Consider the following 22327-nt stretch of genomic DNA (forward strand, 5'->3'; position numbering starts at 1 on the left):
CCCTCCACTGGGAGATTCTTCCTCACTGAGCGTGGAGCTCCAGTATATCTCTGTAGCTGGTGTGGAGCACTAGACCATGACCAGACCATTATTTACTTAACTCTTTTCCTGCAGATGGATATTTAGGATGCTTCTAAATTTTTGAATTACAAATCATGCTGCGACCAATGGGGTCATAATAAAAGAATTTACGTGTTTCTAGAGATGAGGATTTTGTCCCCTAGGGAAAATAAAAGTAAACATGAACTAATTCTTTGGATATTTAATTATCCAGCTTTGATTAGGAATTGGTTGACATCTTCCTCATAAGTGTGATGTTCCCAGGAAGAAGGTCTAAATTAATTGGATTTAAATGGCTAATAACTTCACAAGGATCTTTCGTTCCTATCCATCTGCCCTCTTTCAGATGACCTCCTGATCTTATTTTCTATATGAAAACATTTTGATAAAATACATTTATTGTGTCTTTTCAAAATGATAGAAATGTCTCATTTACCTTCCATGAGAACGTGTTTGGAGCTAGTCAATTATTTCTAATAAAAATAGAACTGAGTGAATTTAAAAGTCAGTGTATTTTTTTAAGTATAAGGTGATGTGTTAGATGCTGGAAGGGATTTTCTAATATGTAGAAGAAAAGGAATTTAAAGATGTGAAGTTGGCTCCTGAGAAAATTCCTCTGGTGATCCAGAATCCAAAATCTTTCTGGGGAAGTTGTCAAAAATCACAAGATCTCATGATAGTCACCTTCTCTGAAATTAAAACGAATTTCTAGGGGCGCCTGGGTGGCGCAGTCGGTTAAGCGTCCGACTTCAGCCAGGTCACGATCTCGCGGTCCGTGAGTTCGAGCCCCGCGTTGGGCTCTGGGCTGATGGCTCAGAGCCTGGAGCCTGTTTCCGATTCTGTGTCTCCCTCTCTCTCTGCCCCTCCCCCGTTCATGCTCTGTCTCTCTCTGTGCCAAAAATAAATAAACGTTGAAAAAAAAAAAAACGAATTTCTACATGCACAAAATTAAATTGAACATTTCCTCTTTTAAGTAGGAAATAAGGAGTATGCTTGGAATCGACTGGGAATCCCTCCACAATTGTTTTATCAGCATCGCCTTCAGAAACGGGAGCCAGCCCCAACTCTAATGGGTTGAACTGAGGCCCACAAAAGAGGAAGTCCAAGTCCTTACCCCCAATCCCTGTGAAGGTGAGCTTATGTGGAAAAAGGGTATTTACAGGTGTAAGTGAGTTAAGGACCTCAAGACAAGATCATCCTGGATTAATGGGACTCTAAATCCCATAACAAGTGTTCTTGTAAAAAGAGAAGAAGAGAAACATGGGGGTGGGGGGGGTGGGGAAGGCCATATGAAGACACAGGCAGGTCGGAGTGATGTAGCCACAAGCCAAGGAACCCTTGGAAACCACAGGAAGCTGAAGAAGCTGGAAGGTTCCCCTTGAGCCTTCAGAGGGAGGTATACCTGCCAACACCTTGGTTTCAGATGTGTTGTCTCCAGAACTATGAAAAATAAATTTCTGTTGTTTTAAGCCACCCAGTTTGAGGTAATTTGTTACAGCCTCCCTAGGAAATTAACACACCCCATGAGTAGCCCATCTGGGAAGGCAGCTCCCCATGGCCCATCCAGCCCATCCCAGATGGAAAGCGACACTGACCTCATCCACTCTTGACCTGGAGCCATTCCCTGGATTCTTCTAAACAATGGGTTGGCAGCTACCATGCTTCCTTTGTGACAGACAGATGTCCCTAGACCTTCTGATACTGTCATTCCAATTTTTCACTCATGTTGGAGGAATCCACGGTGACAGAAATGTGTCCTGGAACAATAGGCAAAGCCAACACTTGCATGATGAGCGGTATAGAAAGGCAGACCCAGCTGCACTCATTTATCCACCCTTTGTGGTGAGTCACCCTAAAACGCCTTCCTCACTCAACACTCGCTCTGCGTGATCAGAAACGCTTTAATGAAAATAAAATACCGACGTCGACTGAGCATTCAACAAATATTCACGGAGCACTTTTCTGTGAGTCAGGCGCTGCCATAGATGTTAACAGTGAGAAGAATTATTCTAATAACTCATAAAGCGTGCCAATGAAAATATCTCTTTGGGTCTGTGGCTAAAGGAAACAACTATTTGGGGTCTGAGGCACACTCTTCATTCACAGATCTCCAACGGGATTAGAGTTCAATGGCCATGGCGTCAGATGGCGGTCAGACACCCAAACACAGAGCAACACAACTTCAAAGATGGTTGTGGCAACATTAGGAACTTCTTTAGTGTCTTCCCACCTCCCTGTTGTTCGGTCCTCTCCCCCACGCTCCTGTATCCTCCACGGCGATGAATGAGCTTGCCCTCAGCAGGCTGCCAACTGAGCCACCTGGAAGGGGAGAGAACCATGGGGTAGAAGGAACACGGAGTCTAATGCTGGAGTGTCTGGCTCGAAGTTCATGTAATAGCACATTACTTGTCTGTTTCCTCGCCTGCAAAAATAGAAATAATAACACGGTCCACAGTCTTGTTTGCACCTGGAACAAATCCATAGTGCATGTGGAAGTGTTTTCTAAATACAAAGTAGTAGGGATACCTGGCTGGCCCCGTCGGTGGAGCACGCGACTCTTGGTCTCGGGGCTGTGGGTTGGAGTCCCACGTCATGTGTAGAGATTACTTGAAAATAAAATCTTAAAAGAACAACACAACACAGAGTCTCTACATGCATTGCAACAACCCTCAGATGTGGGTATTGCTATTGCCCTTTTTTTTTAGGTGAGAAAGCCAAACGTTGGAGTGGCTGAATTACCCAAGGCCACACAACAGTAGGTGAAGGAGGGGCGCCTGGGTGGCTCAGTCAGTTAAGCATCAAGAGTCTGACTCTTGATTTAGGCTCAGGTCATGATCTTGTGATTCGTGAGTTCCAGCCCCACATGATTCTCTGCGCTGATGGTGCTGAGCCTGCTTGGGATTCTCACTCTTTCTGCCTCTCTCTGCCTCTCTCTGCCCCTCCCCTGCTCACTGTCTCTCTCAAAATAAATAAATAAACTTAAAAAAAAAAAAGGAGGTGAAGGACCTCCGTCCCAAACCTCTAGCTCTCACTGTGTCACTGATCCCCCGATATAAGACATTGTTCCTACACAGGCTCACTCAGATGAATGCTTTTGTCTCACCTAGAGAAATAAATTGAAACGTCTAAGAAACAAGGTATTCAACTCCCCCTCTCTTCTGGAAAACTTTATCTAGCAGCCTAGATTATCAACTCGGTTTGTTTGCCTTGTAGCGTGGCCTCTGACCTTCTTGAAGGGACTAAGGGCATCGGGTATAGAACCTGTACCTGGGTGTAGTGGGTTCAGTGGTTGTGCCCAAAAAGATAGGTCCACATCCAAGTTCCTAGAACCTGTGAATGGGACGTAATTTGGAAAAAGGGTCTTTGCAAATGTAGTTAATTTAAGGATGTTTAGATGAGATCATCCTGGATTACCCAGTGGGCCCTAAACCCAATGTGTCCCGATAAGACACAGAAAAAGAGAAGTCACAGGGAGAAGAGGAGGCGGGGTGACCCCAGAGGCAGAGGCTGGAGTAACGCACCATAAGCCAAGAAATGCCAGCAGCCGCCAGACGCTGGTGGAGTCAAAGAACAGAGTCTCCCCTGGAGAATCCGGAGGCAGCGTAGTCTTGCAACACCGTGGCTTTGGACCTCTGGCCTCCAGAACCGGGAGGGAATGCGTTTCTGTTGTTTGCAGCCACCGTGCTTGTGCCACCCTGTTACGGCAGCCACGGGAAACCACCGCACTAAACAAATGTCCTTTCGCCCCCTGTGCTGGGTGTACCTGCCCTTCCCGTGTGAGCATAAAACCGGTGGGGGGAAAGATCCATTTCCTTTTTTTTTCTTTTTTTCTTTTTTTAAATGTTTATTTGTTTTTGAGAGAGACGGGGGGAGGGGCAGAGAGAGAAGGAGACACAGAATCCGAAGCAGGCTCCAGGCTCCGAGCTGTCAGCACAGAGCCTGATGCGGGACTCGAACCCACAAGCTGTGAGATGATGACCTGAGCTGAAGTCAGATGCTTAACCGACTGAGCCATCCAGGAGCCCCGAAAAGATCCATTTTTGCATGGCCCCCCACACCATCCCCTCTAGGGCCCTCAAGGCTCTGACAGAAGCCTGCTGCCTCTCTTCCCCCGTGCCCCACACATAGAGCATATGGCTATTTACGGGGGAAAGCTTTGCTCACTGGGGTCAGGCTGTCCCCAGTGGCCAAGCCCTGAAATCAGCTCCTCAGCTAATCCCAGGTCATCGACCTGTGGGTTATGAAGGGTTGCCATGGTGAGCACAAGATGGGGAGCACACAGCCTGGGGGGTCACCCAGGGGAGTTGCCAGCAGCAACAAGGGTCTGAGTCACAGATTTGTGCTGTGCTCCAGTTGCGGCCCAAGCCCACTCAGTAAATAAACCCCACATCGCGCCGCGCCAGCTGCATGTCTCTCCGTCTGCATCTGTGGGTCTAGGCATCAGACCAAACCCACAGACCCTCTGGTAACAAACAGTTGGGTCGAAGTACAAAGATCTCCATTCAACCTCCTTGCTTGTTAATCTCTCCATGCTGAGGAGCACAACACTTAGAACCCTGTGCAAATCAAATCTGAGGGCATTTTAATCGGCTGGGTTCCTTCTATTTCATACGTTTTCTGGTATACGTATTCATAATCGGAGGGTGGGTTTCCTTGGCAGGGCAACTCGTTTTTATCCAAAGCCATCTTTGGGGCACCTGGCTGGCTCAGTTGATGGGGCTTGTGACTCTTAGTCTTAGGGTTATAAGTTTGAGTCTCATGTTGGGTGTAGAGGTTACTTGAAGAAAATAAAATCTAGGGGCGCCTGGGTAGCTCAGTCGGTTGAGCGTCAGACTCTTGTTATTGGCTCAGGTCATGATCCTGAGGTTTGTGAGATTGAGCCCCCTGTGGTGCTCTGCGCTGTCAGTTCAGAGCCTGCTTGGTATTCTCTCTCTCTCCCTCTCTCTCTGCGCCTCCCCTGCTAATGCTCTCTCTCTCAAAATAAATAAACATTTACAATTTTTGAAAAAAAAAAATCTAAGAAAAAAAAAAAAGCTATCTGCACAGGGAAAGCCAATTGTGTGACAAGTTTCCTGACGGGCTTAGTAGGGGCCACGGGAGATGAAATTTCTCTTCCACAAGTGCGTGTTCACACCCATCACACTCCCAAGCACTGGACAAGCACCAACAACCCCGGGGGCGTGACCAAGCCCTGGGCTTCCCGCGTCTTTCCCTAGCATCTGTCTCCAAGTCCGACCCCACACCCCCATACCCACCTCGCTGGTTCACCCTGCCGGCCTCAATCCCAGAGGGATAATAATAATAGTAAACACACACACATCCCTCGTCATATGCTGCACATCATTCTATGAGCTCTACATATGCTCACGACAACCCAGGAAGTGCACACTATTATTATTTATTATTCCTGGTTCACAGCAGGGAAACTGAGGCATGGTCAGGGCAAAAGGCCCAAAGGCACTCAACACTAAGTGGCAAAGCTGAGACCTGAGGTCTTAGCCTCTGGCTCTATTGCCTCTCAGTGCCCCCTCCCCCCAGTCCGCAGACCAGGCCTCTGCTTACAGATCAGTGTGTGCCCTGAGTTACCAATGCCACAGCTCCTCCAGAAATAACACCGTGAGAAGTCTGGAGAAGCAGTCTGTGGCCGGGCGGCCTTGCTCTGGGTTTGAGCTTTGGAAGAACTTCAGTACATCAATCATTATTCCAGAGAGGCTCCTTTAGAATAAAAGTTAAGTGTCTCCAGCTTTGCATTGAGCCCTGAGAACCCAAACAAATATTTGCGTGTATTAGCTTTCCTAAATCAGTCAGCTGACTTTTAGTACAACCTATGATTGATGCTAATTTTTCTTCACAGTAAACACAGTTTTCTTGCCTCTGAATGTGCCTTCAGGAAGTGGAAACTTGACCATTGCTTCAACTGAACGGATGCTCTGGAAAATTACAACCTTTCATGCTGTTGTGGGAAGAGTCAACAGCTATAGATTTGCATGCCGAGGCAATGACATTAAGAAATCAATTAGAATTGTATTAAAAGGACTTAGATATGGCCAGCAATTGTAAAAGCACCAAGCCCAGCTGTCCGGAGAAGGCGGAGGAGGTACACAGAGGCTACATTATAGGGTCCTGGGCTGCAGCACCTGGGTCCCAGCTCCTCGGTGATCCGTGACAGTTAATACCGCGGGTTGAGGACTGTTGTAGCCACCGGGAATGGTCTGATCCATAATGAGATAGTGCACCTCTCTTTGGCCATTTCATTGCACGGACTTGTCATTTATAAAGAGAATGGACAATCTGTGGTTGACACCCCAACATCCATTATCCCTAAGCAACCTGTCTAAATCAATCATGGATCTCATCTCCTTTCCAGTGATTGATTTAGAACTGGCGAGGGAACTAATTCTGACTTCTGAGCCGACAGTGGAAGTGTGCTGGGGCTGGCAGCCTCTGGACAAGGTGATTTACCTCTGAGCCTCTTTTCTCCATCTGTGTCTTCCTTCAAGAGCTGTTGCAAGGATTAAGTTTCATCCTTGGTAAGAAGAGGCTAGAAGTAAAATGAGGTCAGATTTTTCTAAATGTTTATTTTATTTATTTTGTTTTTTTGAGGGGAGGAGGGGCACACAGAAAGGGAGAGAAAGGGAGAGAGAACCAGGAGATCATAATCTGAGTCAGAATCAAAAGCTGAATGCTTAACCAACTCAGCCACCCAGGTACCCCGAGGTCAGATTTTTCTAGAACCATGGTTCTTAAGCTTTTCAATCTTTACACTCAAATATGATTTAGGACCACAAAGAGCTTTTGTTTACATGGTATACCTACCAATATTTACCACATTAGAAATTGAAACTGGGAGAATTTAAAAATATATATTTACTGGGGCACCTGGATAGCTCAGTCGGTTGGGTGTCTGACTTCGGCTCAGGTCATGATCTCACCGCTCATGAGTTCAAGCTCCACATCGGGCTCTGTGCTGACAGCTCGGAGCCTGGAGCCTGTTTCCGATTCTGTGTCTTCCTCTCTCTCTGCCCCTCCCCCGTTCATGCTCTCTCTCTCTGTCCCAAAAATAAACTTTGAAAAAAAAATTTAAAATACAATAAGGCCATTTATACATTACCATAAATAGCACATTTTTTAAAATTTTTTTTTTTTATTTAAAAAAAATTTTTTTTTCAACGTTTATTTATTTTTGGGACAGAGAGACACAGAGCATGAACGGGCGAGGGGCAGAGAGAGAGGGAGACACAGAATCGGAAACAGGCTCCAGGCTCCGAGCCATCAGCCCAGAGCCCGACGCAGGGCTCGAACTCACGGACCGCGAGATCGTGACCTGGCTGAAGTCGGACGCCCAACCGACTGCGCCACCCAGGCGCCCCAAATAGCACATTTTTAATGAAAAATAACTACGAATTCCAAAACAAAACCAATTTCGTGAGAAGAGTGACATTGTTTTACAGTTTTGCAAATCTCCTTAATGTCTGGTGTCATCGAGGACAGCTGGATTCCCATACCTGCTTCTGCATTTGGGTTTTGGTTAGGTATATGGAGAAAACCCTGCTTCAATCAGACAGGTTGACAAAGGGAGGTCTGCCTGAAAGGGCTACCAGGATCCCTCAGGAATTCTTGGACCACATTCTCTGGGGCACCCCAGAATCACTGCCTGGAAAACCAAATATTGACCGGCCTATCCAGAAACAAGGTACTGTGTTTCATAGCAGAGATGCACTCCAGCCGGAGGCAAGGTGGCGGATCCCGTCACAGAACTGGAGTTTGGAGCTTCTTTTATTTACTTATGAACACCCTTCCACGTGTGTGCTATTCTGGAACCTGGGTCCCAGCATCCCAGGATCTCACAGTCACAAGGAACCTTACAATCATCTCCTAGCTCTGCATTCTGTCTCTGGCTCCTGTTCTGCTCATGCACCACCCGCGAGCAGATGCTCACTACCTCATGAGACTACGTGCTCCTAGAAGCCCAGAACTGGGGATCCCCTGGACACTATCTTATTCTTGTTAAGCAACTTGCCAAATACCCTACAGTCCTTTACTGGCACAACCCAGCTCTTCTTCTTCCCAATCCAGTATGTTCCCGCTCTTCCTTACATTAACTTTTTTTTAAGTCCAGATCATAAAAACATTTGTTCTTTTCTGTGCCTATACTAAAGAGCTATTCCCTTCTGGGAATGAAGGAGCCACATCATTTGGTTTCACACGGTATGTTTCGGACCTGTCGGGCACTTTTGCTAAATGGACTGTTTGAATCAGCCTGATCAGTAATAAAGGAAAGAAAGGTTTCCTTTTTTTTTTTTAATGTTTATTTATTTTTGACAGAGACAGAGACAGAGCATGAGCGGGGGAGGGGCAGAGAGAGAGGGAGACACAGAATCTGAAGCAGGCTCCGGGCTCTGAGCTGTCAGCACAGAGCCCGACGTGGGCCTTGAACCCATAAACCATGAGATCGTGACCTGAGCTGAAGTCAGACGCTCAACCGACTGAGCCACCCAGGCGCTCCAAGAAAGAAAGGTTTCAAAATAAAATGTTTCTTAAGGGGACAGTGAAGACACAGCAGCTCACGAGGGACTCTTGGAGCACCTGTCACCCCATCGTTGCGTATCTCTCTTCTCTGGACTACCTGGGAAGGTCACTGTCAGCACCCGGGTGCAGGAAACTCATGACCAGAAGGTCTATCCTAGGTGATACACTGATCATCTGAAATCTTTTTGGCAAAGTGCGCAATGATTATTGTTTTGTCTTTTACATTTTATTATGAACATTTTTTTCCCGCAAAAATGCAGTGAATTGAATAACCCCCACGGACCCATTTCTCTGCATTAGCGATTTCAACATTTTTATTTTGTCATACTTGCTTTATCTAACCATTCTTCCCCTCTCTCCTTCCCTTCCTTCCTGTCTTTTTTCCCCCATCACTAATTAAAAGCATAGCCGTACCACCATGTCATTTTACCTTGAAATACTTCTGTAGATCTTTCTAAAATATCAGGGCATTTCCCACAATAGCATCACCTCATTTAACTGAAGTTAAAAATTCCTTAATAAGAACGATTAGTCAGTGTATACTCTAATTTTCCACTCATTACATTTGAAGATTATTATGGCTCTCAAGTCTTTTTTATAATCCGGGACATTCCCCCAACCCCTGCTCCTTCCACCCTATTTCCCTTATGCTCTTGACTTATTTTAGAAACTGCATCTGTTTTTCTACAGGGTGTCCTACATTCTGCACGTGTTTGTTAGTTTTCTTCTGGAGATATTTAACTTGGTGTTTGTCCCTTGTTTGTTCTATAAACTAAAAGCTAGGTTTAGAGGTTTTGGGAATTCTTTGGCAAGGATACATCACAGTGGTACTTTCTATTGTAGTTTCTATGGATCTCATCAGCAGGTACATAATCCGGTTGTCCTACCTACGGTGATGCTGGACACGCCAGTGGGTTCAGGTGGGACAGTCCGATCTCTCATTGTAAATGTCCCTGTCAACCATCACTGTTAGGTTTTGCATCTGGACCACTTATGTAATTAGGAATTGAAAAGTGGTGATCTTTCTACCATTTTTATTCTATCACACTTATTAGCTGGAATTTTCTCGTAAAGAAGAACTTCTCTTCATCGACTAGAACTATCTAGTAACGTAGAAATACAGTTCACACGGAACAAGCAGATACCACTTCCCAGAGTAGACAGTTCGTCTTAGCTGAGGCTGCTGTAGCCAGATCCCACACACTGGGTGCCTTCAACAGTAAGCATTTATTTTTCACAATTCTGGAGGCTGGGGTGTCCAAGATCAAGTTGTCAGCAGATTCAGTGTCCGGTGAGAGCCCTCCTCCTGGCTTGGAGACTGCCACCTTCCTGCTGTGTCCTCATGTGGTGCAGAGACAGAGAGAAAGCTCCAAAGGTCCCACCTCTGAACACCTTCACACTGGAGAGTTGGGGTTTTAGCATTTGAATTTGGCGGGGATACAAACATTCGGTGCGTAAAAGAGTTGGTGTTCTAGCTTCCAATAGTTGCTTCAATAGAGCCCGATGAATGTTTTGAGTTACTGTTGGCATCCCTCTCCCTTCTTCTGATCATCATTGTGAACTCAGGATCTCATACATTTGTTATGTGCTGATCAGTTGCAATCATTATTCTTTCTGAAGCTCAAATTGTCCCATCTTAGGCCATGGTAGCCCCACAAGGTGGCTTTTTGACATGACCCCATTCGTCTTTGCTTCCTTGCTCTCTGGCACCAGAGCCCCCAGGACCAGCTCATACACTTCCTGCCTCCAATTTAGCTTTAGCTATTTCTCTAAAAAGCCTTGTTTGTTTCAGTGGGGAATGGTATATTCATTGCTACTGAGCTGTTATTGCCTCTGTTAACTGATTTAGAAAACACATCTTTCACTGTTTTTCAAAAGCAAAAAGCCTGAAGTATTTGTAGTGATATTTCCGCTTCAAGCTTAACATCATTGGGTTTACACTTAAATTCTTTAATTTTGTTTATAACAGAAGTGTCTTTTCCATTATACTAAAAAAAAATCTTGATTTCTAGCAATAATTTTATTGCTGTAATGACTTATTAATCTACCATACACATATAATAACTTCAAAATGTCAATATTGAGACTCATAAAAGACTGTTGAAGTTCAAATTTTCTTCACAGTTCTTTTTAGCCTCAGAATATTCTAATGATGTGCAGTCCAAATGCTGCCTACCAAAGTTAACTTGAAATAGCTCTTTATCTTAGTGATCTTAGTGGTACATCAGTTTCATATATAATTCAGTACTTGTTTGGATTTGTTTTCGAATTTTAAGGAAATGCTTTTTTTCCCTGCCTTTTGATTTAATTTTCTTTTTGGAATATGTAAAATATTTCCTGATTCCCAAGTCAAAGCTTTATAGCTAGATTTATTCAGAGAAGTCTCATTTCTATTTCTGTTTTGCCTCATATGCTCTCCCTCTTCCTCCCAATATTTTCCCCACTGGTTTATCCTTCTTGTGTTTCCTTTTGGAAATATAAGTGTGTGTGTGTGTGTGTGTGTGTGTGTGTGTGTGTTCGCATTAGTATTTCCTCCCCTCCTTTACTGAAAAGGTGGTGTGCTACATGCAGTGTTTTGTGGATGGCCTTTTCTTTTACCAATATATCCTGCATATCACCCCATTTAAGAATACAGAGATAGTCCACATTCCTTTATATGACACACAGTGCTCCATTGTGTGGATTTTTCATACTTTATTCAACCATTTCCCTACTGAGGGCTATTTGTGCTGTTTCCAGTGTTTTACCATTGCAAATAATGTTGTCATGAGTAACTGAATATGTATGAGTAAATTCACATGTCGTTCTGTGTTTTGCTTGTTTGCGGATGAATCGCTGGGATAGTTTCCTAGAAATGGGATTGTTCCTTCGAAGGATAAATGCATACGGGGTTTTGCTAGATATTGCCAAATCCTCCTCCACAGGGCTTATGTTATTCTGTACTCCTACCTATGATGTATGAGGATTCCTGTTTCCTCCGCAGTCTCACCGATGGCATTTCGTGTCAAAGTTTTAAATGTGTGTGACTCTGATAGGTGAGGAATAACCCCTCGGTGAGGTTTCCTGGTTTCCCCTATTCTGAGTGACGTTGAGCATCTTTATCTTCTTTTTAAAAACCATTTGCTTCTCATTTTCTATGAACTGTTTGTAACTTTCATCCATTAAAAAAAAATCACTTTTTCTTCTTGACTTTTAGAGGCGCTGTCTATAAATCCCTTCTCTATAAGTTGCAAATCATTCCCATCTTTATTGTCTTTTGCCTTTGCGTCTAGTAGTTTCACCATTTAAAAGGTCTTCGATGTGTTTTGTTTTATTTGGGGGAGTTAAATTCACAATCTCTTTTTTCTATTGCTTCTGAATTTCAAGTCATAATGACTAAGGTTTTTCTCCACTCCTACGTTACAAAGGAATTTGCCTACTTTTTCTCCGGTGCTTATATAATTTCATTTATAAAATGTAGATCTTTGGGGCGCCTGGGTGGCTCAGTCGGTTAGACTCAGGTCACAATCTCACAGTCTGTGAGTTTGAGCCCCGTGTGAGGCTCTGTGCTGACAGCTCAGAGCCTGGAGCCTGCTTCCGATTCTGTGTCTCCCTCTCTCTCTGCCCCTCCCCCGTTCATGCTGTGTCTCTCTCTGTCTCAAAAATAAATAAACGTTAAAAAAAAAAATAAAAAAAAAAAGTAAAATGTAGATGTTTGGTCCATTTGGAAATCATCTTTTTTCTTTCTTTTCTTTTTTTTTAAGCAGCCTCTGCCCCCAAGATGGGGCTTGAACTCACGATCCCGAGATCAAGAGTCACACGCTCCTCTTACTGAGCCAGCCAGCCACTCTTGGAAATCATCTTGACATACTGTGTGAGCGACAGATTATTTTCCAGATGGAATTGTGATTGTTGTGGTTTTGACACAGTTAGTGGAAATGATCACTGTTCTGGTTCATTGGATAGCCTTAGTTAAAGAAAGATAATAATTTATTTCATATTTCCAGCACCTTGTCGCTGAGGCTAAAACTCGACACTACTTTAAAAGTTACAAGTCAGTACGCTGGGAAATAGCTGATACCTTCATTCAGCCTGCTGTTTTAGGTTTTCAAACCACACTACCCACCCTCCTACCTCAACAACAGCCCAACACATGATGTGACACAGGACGCCAGGAAGAATAAACTCTGCTTGCTGGCCAAGCTGTCCACTTCCTCTAAACTTCTGGTGCAATATTATATACCAGACAGAACGGGGAGAGAAGACTTTCACATTTGCTGTTGACAAACAGAGTGGCTCACATGTGTCACAAACCTTTGAAGAACACATCCTGTCCTTGATCTCCACAGCAGGGAGGAGCACTCCATGTTACCATCAGAAATGCCAGAGCTGATCACTTTAGAGCAATTAATTCAGAGAATTGCAAATAATGGTATTTCTAACTATTTCGATGACTTTTACTTATTTATTTTTTTTAATGTGTATTTATTTTTAAGAGAGAGAGAACGTGAGCGAGCTCAAGCGGGGGAGGGGCAGAGAGAGAAGGCGACACGGAATCCGAAGCAAGCTCCAGGCTCTGAGTTGTCAGCACAGAGCCCAATGTGGGGCTCAAACCCACAAACTACGAGATCATGATCTGAGCTGAAGTCGGACATTTAACCGACTGAGCCACCCAGGTGCCCCCTCCCCACTTTTTTTTTAATTTAATGGCTTTTAAAAGCAAAATGTATAATGATGATAGTATAATAAAATGAAACTCAATTTGTGCAAATTTCCTAAGTATTTTGAAAGATGATAGTTACATAAAACTTAACCAGAAATGGAATTGTCAGCATATTTTTATCAATAGATGAAACTTCTGTGCTTTTTCTTTTCTTTTTTCTTTTCTTTTTTTTTTTTTTTTTTTTTTTTGTCATAAAATTTGCTATTCTTTACTGGTTGAGGATAACAGAAGTAACCAACAAAGCAGGATGTGAACTTCTGCATTGTTTTTCCAGTAGTTGAAAGACCCCACATTTATAGAGAGGCTTTCAGACCTCTATAAGGCAGAGTCTTTCAACGTATATATAAATGATCCAATGTAAAACTGTAAAATAAACAGAGAGTTCTGGCTATCTAGCCCTGTTGCTTCCCTTAAGGAGGACTTGAACAATATAAATTTGGGGATTCATATCTTTATTAGGATGCCTCTGTCTTTAAAATCTCTGGTCCCCCACATGCACCCTGTATATTATAAGATTGAAGAACAATCAAAATAACTTTATGTGTTGGACGTGACAATAAAATGAGAAAATCCCGGTGTTTTGAAAGCTCATCTCATTCAAAAGGAAATTTCCTCGATGTTTGTAAAGTGCAGCTGTGGGGTGGGAAGGTTGGAGAACTGCTTTCCTACATGTTGATTAGCCAGAGAGTGGAAATGACATAAGGGCGTGATGTTAAACAAAGAGGAACGACCCACCTAGGGTGACTAATCCTGGTGGACGGATTCAATGAAATTGCACGCTTGCTCAGTGGTGCCCTAGCACCAGCTAGTGGCAAGCATTAATGAAGACATTATTTGCCAGGAAAAATAGAGAGAACATTTGCATTAAGGACATCTTACATCTCAATTTCTAAACCACTTTTTAGGCACCTTCCACAGTACATAATTTTTACCCTCTTAACTAAATCATACAGACATCTTTATTTAAAATGCCAAGGGGTGCGTTTGGCTGGAAAACCGATGAGCAGCTTGCCTGATACGGTTGTCAGAATACTGGGAGGAGGGTCCAGGATGGGGTTAGAAAAGAAGGGAATAGAAAATCTCTGTGTTTGGAGGGAAAAAAAAAAAAGCCACCCTTGAATATGTATAGCTTTTGCAGAAAGCTTTTGAGTATGTAGCAGGTTCTTGGTAGTTCACTGTAATTCAGCCTGAAGGATACTCTAGCTGTCCTTGAGAGCAGTCATTAACCATCAGACCCCAGCCCATTTATCACATCCAGCACTCTGTGACGGAAAGTCTGGAATTTCAAGCAGACTCACCAATCACACCCTGAGCCAGCTCTGACAACGTCTTGCTGGGTCTGTACAGACAAACAGAGAATTAAGGACTCCTTTGGCAAATTTGGCACTGGTAGCTACCCTGCTTTGCCATTTTAAGTGAAGCCCACTTTTGTTACTGTTTACACATCCAGAAAATCGAGCGAGTCCACACAAGTACACGCAGCATTAATTCATGATAATCATGAGGCGATTAAACTGGATGCAATAGCTATCTTCTGTGGCTATCGAAAGAACTGGAAAATGCACCCTTGTTATCCAAGGAAAGTTCCTTTAGGACTAAAATCACAGGAATAAGTATGATCTTATTGAAGTCAGAACACATTTGAAAGGATCATAATCAAAGAATAAAAACTTTACTGGTAGAGCCTATAATAATCCTAGGATCTAACATATATTTCAAAAACATACACAAATCCACAAATCCACAGTGTAACTTGTTTGTATTAAGAAATTGTAGGTGTGCACATATACGGATATATTTATAAAATCCAAACACAACAGAGTTCTTATTGGTGTGCTTTTGGCACTGACAGGTAATTGGCTCAAAGTAGATTCAATACTTCCCAAACGAGGTCCTTTTTTTTTTTTTTTTAAAGTAAACTCTACCCACAACATGGGGCTCTAACTCACCACCCCGAGATCAAGAGTTGTACGTTCTACCGGCTAGCATACAACTGGTATGTTGGACACCCCATAGAACGATATCCTTTAATGATTGTGTCTTATGTAAGTCCTGCTTCTTGTGGAGCTCCTTTGTGATAGTAAGCTCTCCCAGGTCACCTGCTACTCACAGGAGGAAGTGCTCACAGACTCTGCATCTCCAAGAGTCGGATTGGCAGGGCCTCGGTAACTTGCATGCCTCCCTCCAAAACAGAAACAGTCAAGAGAATTGCCAAACACAGTCAGATCCAAAGTCTGAAGGTCTTACCCCACCTGCTGACTCCCCACCTTCCCTGTCCCCTTTGCTTGAAACCAAGATTCCCATTCTATTGACACCGTGGCCTTCAGCCAGTGTGGCTGCAGTTCTGATCACATCTACACATGCTCCCATTCACTGGTTCATTCATTTGTTCAACAGAGGCTTCTTTGAAACCACTGTGATGGATGTGGTGATGTGATGAATGTTTTGGGGATGAGGGACCCAGTCCCCACCCTGACTGACCTCACAGGTTAGAGGCAAGAAGGAGATGCCAACTGGCAAATAATACAGAGGAGGAAAGAAAAGTTCTTAAATTCCTGAATTGTGCTGGCACCAAGGTAAGAGACTCACACGATAATGAGGTAGATACCCTTACTATCTCCATTTTGCTTATGCAAAAAAAAAAAAAAAATGAGCCTTTAGAAAGACGAGCAACTTGCCCAAGTTGACTAAGCTGGAAGTGGCAGAGAGAAGAGGAAGTCCCTCTGCCTCCAGAGTGTAGGTGCTAGCACGCCTCTAACAGACAGCTTCGAAAAATAAAATATGAGTTTTCTTATCCTCCAACCCAGAATAGATTTAGTTATTCTTCCTCACTTAGTTATGGTATCACGGCTTCATGGCTAGTTATTTTATACTTTGGTTTATAATCCCACACTATCTCGTTTTTCTGTTGTTCAGGATGTTCCAGCTTTGGCCACTGGGAGGAGCTCTTGCAGCTGGCTCATGTGTCCCTCTGACATGTCCCCATCATGGTATTTAATTACTTTAAAATGTTTATTTATTTTTGAGAGAGAGAGACAGAGACAGACAGACAGACAGATGGAATCCAAAGCAGGCTCCAGGCTCTGAGCTGTCAGCACAGAACCTGCCACGGGGCTTGAACCCACAAACCATTAGATCATGTCCTGAGCTGAAGTTGGACACTTCACCGACTGAGCCACCCAGGCGCCCCCCACCCCCATTGTTGTATTTTTTATTTATGTGAGCACTTTCTTATTTTCTGGCACTATCACATGCATCTTGTAAATTTCCCCGTTGGCCATGTGTAAAAACTGAATTAATACTACAATTATATGATATGTGGCTACACATTGAGTTTCCACAATACTTTATTCCTGTCTTTCTACCTTTCTTTTGGATGGTGTTGGCAGTCCTCTGGATTTGACCACAAACCTATGATCCTAGCTTTGAACCCTTGACCTATTCCCTGAGCTGTACCAATTTGCAATGGAGTTAGCTCAGTTCTTTCCGTTGCGCTCAGTAAATTGATGAAAGTATCAGGGTTTTAACATCACCCTATATTCTCTATTCTGGTTTTGTTTGTTCGTTTAAATGTTTATTTTCGAGAGAGAGAGAGAGAGTACACAAACAGGGAGGGGCAGTGAGAGAGGGTGACAGAGCATCCCAAGCAGGCTCTGAGCCCCACGCGGGGCTCGAACTCATGAACCGTGAGATCATGACCTGAGCCAAAATCAAGCGTCGGATGCTTAACCGAATGAGCCGCCCAGGCACCCCTCTATTCTGTTTTTGTTGAACGTTCCCGGGAAAGTGTGGATGCTGTTCCCATGGCAGCAACGTGAACATACACATCAGTTGTTCTTCCTCTGGTTGGAGAAAAAGGAAAGCAGAAGAGCCTGACAGAGCTATGCCATCTTGGAGGCTCTCTGGACCTGGACACTTGGGAATGGATACTTCCTTGTCCTGGGAGCTTCCTGTCCTTGGAGGTATTCAGCAGCATCCCTGGCCCCACCCCCTAGATGCCAGTAGTACTCACCAAGTGGTGACAACCACAGTGTCTCCAGACATTATCAAATGCCCCCCCCCCCGGTGGGGGGAGGGGAAAAGCAAAATGATCCCCAGTTGGAAACCGCTGTTGTGTAATAATAAACCCAGAGAGTTGCATTAGCAGCGTTACAACAGAAAGGGGACTGGAAGTCTTGGAGTCAACACCCTGGTCCTTTTCCTCTTTCATCTGATGGGCTTTGATTCACTGGGCAGGACTGAACCGAGCAAGTCTTTGCAAAGGCAACCTCCAAGGACCAACAGGAGTAGAATTTGGGTAATTTGATAAGTGGCTTAAAAGGTTGGGAGGTCGCTCTGGTTCATTCACCGGAACACCTGTGCCTGAGCAGTGTGTGAACCGTGTGGTCCTGGCCCATTTCCAGTCCAGGTGCTTGAGGTTACCTTCCATGGTGTTCCTTCCAATTTTCACGGCACATGGTGCCTTTCTCTGCTTGTTCTTTTTTTTTTTTTTTAAACGTTTATTTATTTTTGAGACAGAGAGAGACAGAGCATGAGCAGGGAAGGGTCAGAGAGAGAAGAAGACACAGAATCCGAAGCAGGCTCCAGGCTCTGAGCCGTCAGCACAGAGCCTGACGCGGGGCTCGAACTCACGGACCGCGAGATCGTGACCTGGCTGAAGTCGGACGCTTAACCGACTGAGCCACCCAGGCGCCCCTCTCTGCTTCTGTTCTACACTGCATGACTAAACCATAATTATTCTCTCCGCTTCTAGTGATTAGTTAGGGGATATTAATTTGTGATTTGTTTGTAATGTTTAAGTTGGCACAGCACTGGTGGATGAAAAGGACAACTTGAAGTTTCTCATTTTGGCTCTGTGAGATGTAATAATGGAGAGAGAAACTTCCCTTAAATTGTCTTGCCAAAAGGAAAACAATACCCCATAGCTCATAAATCTGCAAAAGGCTTTCTTTGATGAAGACCAGTCCTAGAAAGATTAGAGACAAAGCCAGATCACAGAGTCCAGAACGTCGCTGTGTAGACACAATGGGAGGAACTTTGTTCTTTGTGAGTTCCTTCTCCCAACGTGGCCCACCCCGCCCCCAGTCTCTGAGCTGGTACCCTGATTACACCTGACCTTTAGGGAAATTGTGCCATTCTCCAGACTTTTCTCAATCCTTGTTCCCATTTAAACCGCCAGCGTTGTGATTTAACCCCTGTAGAGACCTGGTCTCAGCTCAGCAACAGAGCGAGATAAACCTAGTGGGGACCGTGTCCCAGTTTGTCCAGGAGTTGCTAAAGTCCTGGATGTCCCCCTCCACAGGCTGATGTGGAGAACAAAGGCAAAAGAAAATGTACATAAAATCAAATCCCCTTACAATCTGCAGCCCATTGACAAATACTCCAGACTGGTACAGTCTGACATCCCTGGGAACTCCCAACTGTCTTAAAGTTAATGCTTTGCTAGTGGGAAAAACAACCTCAGCATAACAATGTATCCTTCATCCCCCACCGGCCAACCAACCAACGTTGGTTACCTTGGTTACCGTAACTCCTTGAAGGCAACTTCCCCAAGTCAACTCCTGTGACCTCACCGCGCTCCTAACACCCCTCTCAGCACCTGGGTCAGGAAAGTGACTTTGCATCTTAAAAAAAAAAAAAAAAAAAGTACTGATGCAAGACAAGGCAAGTAACCGCAACTCTCTGGCCGGCCACAAGGAGGCGCGTTCTCCCACATGTTGTGCAGTCCAGCCTGGCAAAGGGAGCAGGTTAGGAGGGACCGAGTCAAGCCCGCTCCGCAGTCAGTGACCGTCCGAGGGATAGAAGTGAAAACAAACGGTCCAGTTGGTGTCATTTCTGCCCCCTAACACGCGCGCGCGCATACACGGTGCTTATGAAACCGACCTTCCGTTCCAAGTACCACCAGGTTCCAGAAGCCTTATAATCCTCTTTTCCTGAGTCCTCACAACGACCTTGCAAAGCGAGAACCGCGGTTAGGTAGCCTAAAGTCACAATATTGGGGGAAACTTCAAAAGCCATCGCCCTTCCACTATACCACATCACCATATTATTTTACAGAGCCCTGAAATGGGAGAGTTACAAACTGCTTCCTTGGCTTAGGGCTGGGGTATGGGGAAAGGGTGGGAGGAGGGAAGGCGATGTGGATGATGCCTGATAGAGAGACCTCCGTCCATGCCCATCGTGGGGAACAGGGCTGGGGTGTAAGGCATCGCTTCACAACGTGGGACACCAGTAGGAATCTCGGTGGGAAATGGGAAAGCACCAGCCCCACAGTGATGGGGGGAGGCAGGGATTCCTCAGTTACTCGTCATTTCCAAGACAAGTGAAAGCAGGGACCATCACTGCTGCACCACGTTAGGGAGCTCAGAGAGTGGCAGATGTGACTTAGGCACAGAGCAGCGGCCATTCAGCAGGAGTACTAACCAGGGAGTCTTTTTTTTTTTTTTTTTAATGTTTATTTACTTTTGAGAGAGACAGAGCCGGAGTGGGGGACGGGGCAGAAGAGAGGGAGACACAGAACCAGAAGCAGGCTCCAGGCTCTACGCATCTGGTGTTTGCTGTTAAAGCAAAGGAAAAGGAAGAACATGGCAATTCTACTAATGAATTGTTAGATGTCTTACCCTTGGGGTTGGCGCAGAAGACATGCAATGTTCTAGAAAGTGTTAAGGTGGTTGAATGGGGGCCTCTCTTGGAAAAGAAATCTTTAAATTCAGTTTGATTCAGATACCTCTTCTGCTGCTTTTCACACCTTATAGATATGCCCAAGAGTCCTGCCTGGGCTTCACTTGCAGTTTTTTTAATGAAAAACCTCAGCAATAGGTTTCACTGTGACATAGAATTGATTTTCTTTGTCAGTGTCTGTCATTTTGACAATCACAGCTTGGGAGGCCTGCTGAGCTGTCAGAAAACGGATTCATCTTCGCATTACTTTAACCAAAACAGTTACGGTTTCTAAAACTTTAAATTAGATTCCTATGTCAGTCCCAACTTACACCGCCACCAAATGCATTAGACTAGCATTTCTGAATTGCAAATAACCCTTTCCCCCCGTGGATGTATTTTTATCCAGGGCGATATCCCTTTAACTCAAGGCTTGAAAAATGAAGCCCATGTGATTTTAAGAAGATGAACACACTTTTAAGTTGTGAAGCATGTTGTAGCTTAAAAAAAGAAAAAACATAGCCTTCCAAGAGAATCATCTCTCCAGTAACAAAAAAAAAAACCAAGAAACAAACAAACAAAAAAACCCAATCTTGACTGATAGCTCTTTTCAAGTGCAAATGAGGAAGCTGACAGCAAGGAGAGGTTTGAAATCCTCATTTGGTTGGATGGTAGTTTGCTCTTTTTTTTTTTTAATTTTTTTTTTCAACGTTTATTTATTTTTGGGACAGAGAGAAAAAGAGCATGAACGGGTGAGGGGCAGAGAGAGAGGGAGACACAGAATCGGAAACAAGCTCCAGGCTCTGAGCCATCAGCCCAGAGCCCGACGCGGGGCTCGAACTCACGGACCGCGAAATCATGACCTGGCTGAAGTCGGACGCTCAACCGACTGCGCCACCCAGGCGCCCCTGTAGTTTGCTCTTTTAACGTAAATATTGATGCGCAATATGGTTTTCCTTGTTGCAAATCACTCGTGCATGCAAATATGCTCAGAATTTAATACACATGTGCGCTGTTCCTTTTCTAAATCCTCTATTCTTTTCCTTATAACGCCCTTCTCAGTGGAGCAGAGAGCAAGCATGTGATTTTAAGCACGCCAATTTTAAGACGGCAGCTCTAAAGAGCACCCAAAAAATGTGCCCAGAAGCCAACGAAAGAGCCAATATGTTTACATAAGTGAAGGTCTCATTGTTTCCCTGTCCAGGTAAAATGTTTTCAACAGGCTTCTAAAGAACAGTCAGAAGACATACTTCCATATAGAACGAGATGGTTGTAAATCCACTGTGGAAGGAAGGCTGGGAAGGAGGGATAAAGCTGAGTCAGAGTTTCTCAAACTGGTGACCTCAGTGGAGTATAAAATGGGGTTTTGGGGTACACGCAGCTCTCCAAATTTATTTTAAAATTCAACATATTTGGCGCGCCTGGCTGGCTCAGTCAGAGGAGCATGTGACTCTTGATCTCAGAGTCATGAGTTCAAGCCTCCTGTTGGGTATAGGGATTATTTGAATAAATAAAAATAAAATAAAATTCAACATATTTTAAAATCCCTTGTAGTTCTTTGTAAACAAAATAAAACATATTTTTAAATAAAGAATAATAGTTGTTTATATGAGTGACTAGGATATGCCATTTCTTCTCTTTTAAGAAGGTGTCCATAGTTGGACATTGTTGATGATGGATCAGTTGAGCCAAAAGTATGGCTCCAAATCCAATTGGTTTTGTTTTTTATTTTTTATTAGTTGCTATACTTGCCAGTGTTCTTTCCCTTGAAGTGATAAATATCAAATTAGCGTAATTTTAAAAAAGAACTTACTGGCTCATGGGGCACCAGGGTGCCTCAGTCGGTTGAACGTCCAACTTCAGCTCAGGTCAGGATCTCACAGTCCATGAGTTTGAGCCTCGAGTCTGGCTCTGTGCTGACAGCTCAGAGCCTGGAGCCTGCTTTGGATTCTGTGTCTCCCTCGCTCTCTGCTCCTCCCCTCGCTTGCACTCTGTCTCTCTCTCTGTCTCTGAAAAATAAATAAATGTAAAAAAAAAAAAAAAAAAAAGAACCTATTGGCTTAGATAACCAGAAACTTCAGAGATACTGCTAATTTTACGCATGGCTGGATCTAGGCACCCGAATGATGTCATCAAGAACATGTCTCTTTTCATCTCTTGGGTCCCACCGTCCCTGTTTTTTGGTTCTTATTTTTTCCTTCCATTCTAGGCCTTCTGTCCACGTGGCAGCAAAGATAACCCCAGCCTGCTCCAGACTTACGTACCTTATTGCCTATGCTCTCAAAAGGACAGAGTGGCTCTCTCAGCAAAAACCCTGTGAAAATCTCCCAAAGGATGGATTGATTACAAATCCATCTTCCTGGGTATAAACCAATC

General features: G+C 44.2%; 1 long non-coding RNA gene across 2 annotated transcripts in view; it reads right to left on the bottom strand.

Annotated features, from left to right (window-relative positions):
• LOC121021499 (uncharacterized) overlaps nucleotides 1-21807 on the bottom strand; it is a 43124-nt gene extending 21317 nt beyond the window's left edge. Inside the window, exons 1-2 of one of the 2 annotated variants that reach the window (XR_005786561.1) lie at nucleotides 21765-21807; nucleotides 1656-1817 (exon numbers count right to left, since the gene is read on the bottom strand). This is a non-coding gene — a long non-coding RNA (uncharacterized LOC121021499). Of the gene's footprint in view, nucleotides 1-1649; nucleotides 1818-21764 lie in introns of both variants that reach the window. The other variant, XR_005786558.1, reaches the window with a different exon arrangement.
• Nucleotides 21808-22327: the final 520 nt, after the last annotated feature.

The sequence above is a fragment of the Herpailurus yagouaroundi genome, unplaced genomic scaffold, assembly GCF_014898765.1.
Source record: "Herpailurus yagouaroundi ecotype Mexico unplaced genomic scaffold, PumYag 77, whole genome shotgun sequence".
NCBI classification, from domain to species: domain Eukaryota; kingdom Metazoa; phylum Chordata; class Mammalia; order Carnivora; family Felidae; genus Herpailurus; species Herpailurus yagouaroundi.